Source organism: Onychomys torridus, chromosome X, assembly GCF_903995425.1.
Source record: "Onychomys torridus chromosome X, mOncTor1.1, whole genome shotgun sequence".
NCBI lineage: Eukaryota > Metazoa > Chordata > Mammalia > Rodentia > Cricetidae > Onychomys > Onychomys torridus.
In genome coordinates this window covers 13,211,846-13,219,291 of record NC_050466.1, presented here as the reverse complement: position 1 = coordinate 13,219,291, position 7,446 = coordinate 13,211,846, and the positions used below count along the sequence as shown (strand labels likewise).

At 44.2% G+C, this 7,446-nt stretch overlaps 2 pseudogenes; both read right to left on the bottom strand.

Moving 5' to 3' along the window:
- Positions 1–1,499: 1,499 nt before the first annotated feature.
- On the bottom strand, positions 1,500–2,115 carry LOC118573995 (annotated as a pseudogene).
- A 269-nt stretch (positions 2,116–2,384) lies between these two features.
- On the bottom strand, positions 2,385–2,699 carry LOC118573691 (annotated as a pseudogene).
- Between the last annotated feature and the right edge of the window lie 4,747 nt (positions 2,700–7,446).

Genomic DNA, 7,446 nt, shown 5'->3' with positions numbered 1-7,446 from the left:
CTAGTCTGCTGATCAGATGACCAAACACTCTAAAGGTCGTGCTGGAACTCTCATCCAATAACTGATGGAGGTGGATGCAGAGATCCTCGGCCAGGCGCCAGGTGGAGCTCCAGGAGTCCAATTGTCGAGAAAGAGGAGGGATTGTATGAGCGAGAATTGTTGAGACCAATATTGGAAAAAGCACAGGGACAAATAGCCAAACTAATGGAAACACATGAACTATGAATCAAAAGCTGAGGAGCCCCAACTGGATCAGGCACTCTGGATAAGTGAGACAGTTGATTAGCTTGAACTGTTTGGGAGGCCCCCTAGGCAGTGGGACCCATACCTGTTCTTAGTGCATGAGCTGGCTGTTTGGAACCTGGGGCTTATACAGAGACACTTTGCTCAGCCCTGGAGGCGGGGACTGGACCTGCCTGGACTGAATCTAGCAGGTTGAGCTGAATCCCCATGGGAGTCTTTGCCCTGGAAGAGATGGGAATGGGGGTATTCTGGGGGGAAGGCAGGGGCAGGAGGAGGGAGGGAAAGGGAACCTATGGCTGATATGTAAAATTAAATTAAATTATAAAATAAAATAAAAAAGAAAAATATTTGTTGGTTTTTTTAAGATGTATTTATTTATTATGTATACAGTGTTCTGTCTGCATATATCCCTGCAGACCAGAAGAGGGCACCAGATTTCATCACAGATGGTTGTAAGCTAACATGTGGTGCTGGGAATTGAACTCAGGTCCTTTGGAAGAGCAAGCAGTGCTCTTAACTTCTGAGCCATCTCTCCAGCCCCAAAAAGATTTGTTTTAAAAGAAAAATTTTAAGATGATTTATACTTGACTGTGCCATGATGAATCAGTACTGGTTTGCCTGAAATACAGATGAATAAAATACAGATCTAACTTTTAAAATCAGACAATTCATGCTGGGGACTCTGAGTTCTGAATGTGAAAGTTGCCATTGATGAGGACAGGAAGTGAAAACTGGTCAGGCAGTTTTAGGCTGGGGCCCTAGCAAACATTCTTGTCTTTGTCCTTGGCCAGAAGCTATGGCTTTGCTTCTGTCCTGGGCAGAGGCCAGACATTCCAAATGTGTTTGGGGGCTCTGGCTTCTGGCCTGGTTTTTCCTCATGTGTCTTCTTTTGCATAGCTGCGCAGAAGCTGTACTTGATGATGTGACCCAATCTCCAGTCCAGACACCCATCCTTTTTGGTGAACAGCTTTGGAATCTAATCTCTCTGGGTTTTCAGAGATGGATTGCATATGTTATAATGTTAGGAGTGACACTATTAATCCTGGGACCTTGTGTACGCAACTGCTTTCTTTATGTTATCTGCTCTTGTTTATAGTCAATCTACACTCCCATGGTTTGGCTGCACTTTTACTCTATCTCTACGGCTGTTTTCGATTCCACCTCCAAGGCCTAAACCTTCCTATGTCCTAGTTGCAGCCCATCTCCTGCAAGGTTAGGGCCTGGACTTCAAAAAAAAAATTTCACTTGGAAACTTTTCATTTATTTGTCTGCTTAGAAATTTGCACCATCACAGCTGATGAAGTCACCACAGAATATTCCTTTGGCTTTTTGCCTTTTTGCCTTTGCAGGCCCCCTGGCCTTCCTCATTCTGTTCTCACATACCTTTCACTGTTTTCCCGAGGTCTTTTTTTCTCTCATAAAGGACATGTCATTCAAGTCTGTGTTTAAGCTCCTTTATTTGCATAAACAAAGGAAAACAGCTCATGCAAAAGCCACCACCAAAATGATTTCTGAATCCAAATACAAAGATGACATCCGATGTGGTTTTGAACATTTTGGCTATCTCTTCCTAAATTTTTATCTTTGGTATTGTTGCCTCCCCAGGATGACAGACATCAGTGATCATTTGTTTCCTCTCAACTAGACAGTCATGAACTTCCTGGTCTGGGTGCTTACTGTGCTTTACTTGATGTCAAGGGTCCTTAAAAACTGCCAAGGGGCCTCAATTCTTTTTTTTTTTTTAATAGAACATTTCTTTATTTTTTACTAAGACTTTCCCAGAGGACATAACTAAGCTCGTCACCACCCCTACCCCCAACAAAGGGTTAGTGCACTCACTGCTGTAAAGCAGATACGAACAGTTTCAAGCATTGGAACCAACCTTAACTGGCAAAGAACACTTTCTCTCTGAATTATCGCAAAAATGTTTAAGTTAAAAAAAAAGAAAAAGAAAAAGAAAGGAAAGGAGCAAAGGGGCAATGGTGGTTTCAAAATTAAAAGATCATTCACTGTCATGTCATACATTCAATCTTGGCTCTAGTGTAACAAAACAGAAACAGGATTACTATCAAACAAGATGTTCACTATAGCACATTGTATGCACCTGTTCCCACCCCCAGCCCCCAATGCTTCCAACTCAACTACTTCCCAACCTGTTGGGTCTGTCGATGAAGGAGCACATAGATCTCCACTTTGGTCCAGTCTTTGTTATAGGCTATTACCTCTGTGTATCAATCAGCTCGGTAAACAAGACAGCTGGGATCTACCAGATCATCGATAAAGTCAAACAACTGACTGAAGTCATATGTGATGGAGGGACTGTTGGGATTCATTCTCTTCAGATGTTCTTCATACATTTTACAGACACCTCCCATGCACTCATTCACAGACTCATAGTGTAAGTCCTGCCTTCTGACCTCTTGGTGGGGCTGTACCAGCAAAATGGTGTGAGACATCGTGCCAAATGCTTTGCTGCAGCCGCCGCTAACACCACTGCCACTGCACATGAGCTCTGGGGCGTCAATTCTTGATGTGGGTGGATGTTATAAGAATTCGATTTTGGAGGCTTCTAAGGGTGGATCCCTCCCTCATGATCTGCTTTGGTCACACTTCCTGTTTCCCTGGTAACAATAGAAAGGGTAGCTTCATAATTTCCCTTTAGGATTTAAAATACCATACGCTCCAAAGATTAGAATATTACATGCTATTGTCTCCTCCCTTAGAGTTAATCCAACTGAGTTTGTCAATCACCGGGCCAGGAGACCATGCCTCAAGAAAGCTGATTTACAAAAGGGCATGCTAAGGAGATGGAAAGAACAGTTATTCCCTTAATGAAGTGAAGTACATACACTTCCCAGAAGCCCCTCCTCCAATGTAGTTGCTTACAGAGCTTCGGCTGTGCACCGCTAAGCCTGCTTAGCTTAAAAAGAATAACTTTCTCTCCTGTCTACCTCTTTTTTTGATACTGGCCAAAAGCATAAGCATCTTTTTTCTGATACTGGGTTTTCTCACTTGCTCTCTGAAATTCTTTTACCTGCCATGCTTTTTACATGTCAGCTTTCTCAAACCCTGACTCTCCTTTTACTTGGCAGCTGGCAAAATTACAGCTCCCCTGCCTTGTTGCATTTCTTTTAAACTCTAATAAAATGGTCCTTGAGCTTCCTTCTCAGTCTGTTTTAAAATTCTTAGGAGACTAAGAATCCAAATGGGAACTGCAATTTCCCCAGTAACACTGTATTAAGTAAAACTGTGATGAAACCCTTTTTGTGCTTTCCTTGTGTTAATTATTCTTTGGCTATAGAGTGTTGGCCATGGCCCTTTATGAAGTACAAGAAAGATAGCACCACCTTCCCCACCCCAGACTTAAAACAGGTCTTCTGTGGTTCCTAACTGCACCTAAATGTGATGTAGTTCTGCCTTCCTCCACTGAGCTCTTCATATACCCCTTTGCATCTCAGTGGTCAAAGAGCTCTCTCTACACATGTGAATGTACAGACAGATAAGTTAAGATGACCTAGTTAGCCCAGTTGGTAGAAGAATAAATGGGAAAATATGTGTGGATCCAAAGCCCAGCCAGGCATCTAAATTCGGAGATCTAAACCTTCCAGTGAATCAATGTCTTGGCTGAAATCTACAGCCCTAATGTTAGCAGGTTCCCTTCTCTCCAGGCAGCTCCACAGGTGAACTGGCCCTACTTCCTAGGTCTCTGGGTCTCTAGAGCAGCAGCTTGGTGCTTTCTGGCATCAGTCTTCACATTTGTCTACTGAGGGTCATGTATCCTGCCTGAAAACCATAACTATGGTGGAAGCAGAGATAGTCTGGTCCAAGCAAATGGAAGCATGGGAAGAATGATTCTAGATGAGATGGAATGCTAATTGGTTCCCACTTGGGGTGATTTCCTACCACATTTGTGCAGCACTGATGGCAGTGTCTGAGCGTGTGTGTGCGTGTGGAGTAGACGCTGGGACTAGAGCGGGTTGGATTTGAGAAAAAGGGGCAAAGGGATGCACAATGAACAGGGAGGGATATTAACTGGTGAAAGGGACTTGGGGAGGAGACTGCTTCCTAACACCAACAACCCCCTCTGCTGGCCATCTTGAGATGCCATTTAAGCACTTATGGGGACCTGAACCAAGGAGTGGCAAGTCGCAGTGCCTAAAGACCTGAGAGTTCCGGACTTCCCTCATGCCCCAAGTCCATGACCCTGCAAATGTCACAATCATCAAAGCCCAAAATGTTCTGCTCTTCTTGGTACCTCCTCTTATCACCAGAATGCAGAGCTGCTGCAGTCCAGGGGTTTCAGTTCGGAAGTTTCCGGGAGACAGCTCCAGATTAACTCCCACTGCCGCAGTACCGAGAGGGGCCTGGAGCCATTCCGGCCTTGTCTTGGTCTGTCCATTCCTTCTGGACCTAGTGACACCAGCTAGTTCCGCAAGAGTGACCGCGGGAGAGGACCCTGAAATTAACACGCGGGAGGTCTCAAAGGGGCAGGGGAGGGAATGGCCAGGGGAAAGCCTGGGAGACGCAAAATGGAGGAGGGGCCATGAGAGGGGACCAGAAACGGAAGGTCGCGAAGCGAACGGCAGGGGGTGCCAGAGACCGCTCGAGGCCAAGGCCAAACTCTGCAGTGGCGAGGGCGTCGCCAAGCAGTCCGCAGTCCCAGGGAGGGGGGGGCTTCCTCCCCAGCTTATCCTGCAGTTGTGGCAACAATTCTGCCTGCCTAAGCATCACGTGGAATAACCTTCTGTTCCTTTTCGCATCTCTTAACATCTCTATTTTCTTTTCTATCCTCGTCTTCTCTTGATAAATATAGATAGATAGATGACAGATATTAATTGGTGATAGATAATTGAAAGGTATCTAAACATATTTGTATTTGTAAGAGAAACTTGAATTTCAAGCATCATGTGGAAAATTTTGGACTAAGGATTAAGGAAATCCACAGATAGTCTCTCTAAAATGTTATGAAACCATTAAAAATATTACCAACAATTTATAACATCACAGGATGATTATTTTAAAATACTATTAAAGGAAAAAATACAGGAGAAAAATGCCGGATGATGGTGGCGTACACCTTTAATCCTAGCACTCAGGAGGCAGAGGCACGTGGATCTATTGAGTTGAAGGCCAGCCTGGGCTACCGAGTGAGTTCCAGGACAGGCAAGACATCACAGAGAAACTCTGTCTGGAACCACACACCCCCAAATTGGGTGGGAAATGCAGGGTACACACAAATCTCCTTGTAAAAATGTCATCTACACAAAAAAAGTGATGACAATCAACATTTCTATAATTCTGTAACTAGGGAGACTCAGGCAGGAGGATCACAAATTCCTGGCCAGCCTGGGCTATATAATGAGTTCTAGGCTGACCTGAACTACAGAGAATCATACAATAATAAACTCAATAATAAAAAGGGAAAACGCTGTGCGGTGGTGGCGCATGCCTGTAATCCCAGCACTCGGGAGGCAGAGGCAGGTGGATCTCTGTGAGTTCGAGGCCATCCTGGGCTACAGAGCTAGTCCAGACCAGGTTCCAAAGCTACAGAGAAACCCTGTCTCGAAAAACCAAAAAAAGGGGGGTGGAAGACAATAAAATCTTTCCCCAGATATTAATCATTTTTGTAGGTGTTAAAGTACTTTTTCCTATCTTTGAAATTGGTAGAGTGTGGATAAACTCACACTCTAATGAAATATGAACCTCCCTTTGTTTACAAATTAAACTATGCAAGCTAAATGTTGGGTTGTGGTAGGGGCAGGGCTTGAGGAAGGCATGAGGTTTCCTCATTAAATCTCGGCTGTCAGGGAGACACATCTGTTTCCTTTTTGCTTCTACCCAAGCATTCCTTCTTTTTACCAGGAATGTCCACCTCTCAGCCCCCACACCAAACCTGAAAGTCCTAGGCCTCTTGCTCTCCTATTAACATTTCTCTGCTGAAAATAGTTAAGAATTTCTCAATCATCTAATAAATTGACCAAGTCTTTTCACACCTGGCACTAGAAGCACAGACATTTAGGCTCCAATTTACAGCTTCCTAGTAACTACAATTTTCTGCACACAGGAAGCACTCGAATGTATCAGACAGATGAGGCAGCTTTCCACTCCCCAGTACTCCTCCTCTGTCTGATGGTGTTCAGGGAAGTCCATGGTTTCTAATGGGGAGCTTCGGAGCACCTGTGCAGTGAGACTTCAGTTCGATAAATGGAACTTTCTTAAAGAGACACAGTTGATATGTGCCAGGCACAATTTGGTCTTCAATACATCATGGCACTGAGGCAAGAATGGGGGCACTTCCTGTAGTCCCAGGTACTCAGGAAGGGGAGTTAATAGGGCCAATCTGGGCTACACTGTGAGACCATAACACGCTGCATATGTAAACACTCCCTCCCCAACCAAATAAGTGCTGTGGAACAATCTAGCATCTGGTCATTGTTTTACCCTCCTCACTCTGTTTCCTTATCATTTTTAATATACATACTCTAAATATGTATTGCTCTCATTGTTAATAAAAAGCAGACTGGCCAATGACTAGGCAGGATTTTCTTGTCAAAGAGAATGCTGGGAAGAAGAGCAGAGTCAGAGGAATCACCAGAGAGACACAGGGAGGAAACAGGAGGTGTAAGATGAAAGTGAGGAAATTCCATGTGACAGAATGTAGATGAATATAAATGGTTAATTTAAGTTGTAAGAGCTAATTAGTAATAAGCCTGAGCTGTTGGCTGGTCATTTATAAATATTAAGTTTCCATGTGGTTATTTGGGAACTAGCTGGCAAGAAAGAAAACTCTGCCTACAAATAAGTACCAATAACTTTTAGTTATCTCACAAGCTAGTCTCTAAAGATAATTTTCCCCTTGATTCTATATGGGTGAGGGTAGAACCAAGGGAGGAATCTGCTTCCAGACACTCCCCACAAAGGTGCAGAAGGAAAAACATCAGCAGACAGCACCATGTGGAGGAAACTTTGGCATCTTCCATCCAAATGTGGAGGAGCACTCTGTCTTGGTCCTTTTGCCTGAATGAGTTACAGAAAGAGTTGTCTCTCTGTGTGCAAGGAACTTGATGCATAACTCTGGTTTTAGCTGGACTGAGGCATAAGTCTGTTGAAGCTGCTGAATGAATTTGTCCTTCTCTCCACCCCTACCTGCCTGGTTGGCCTGGGGCCAGAGGGGATCTGTCAGCAAGATGCTGGAGGAGTGGA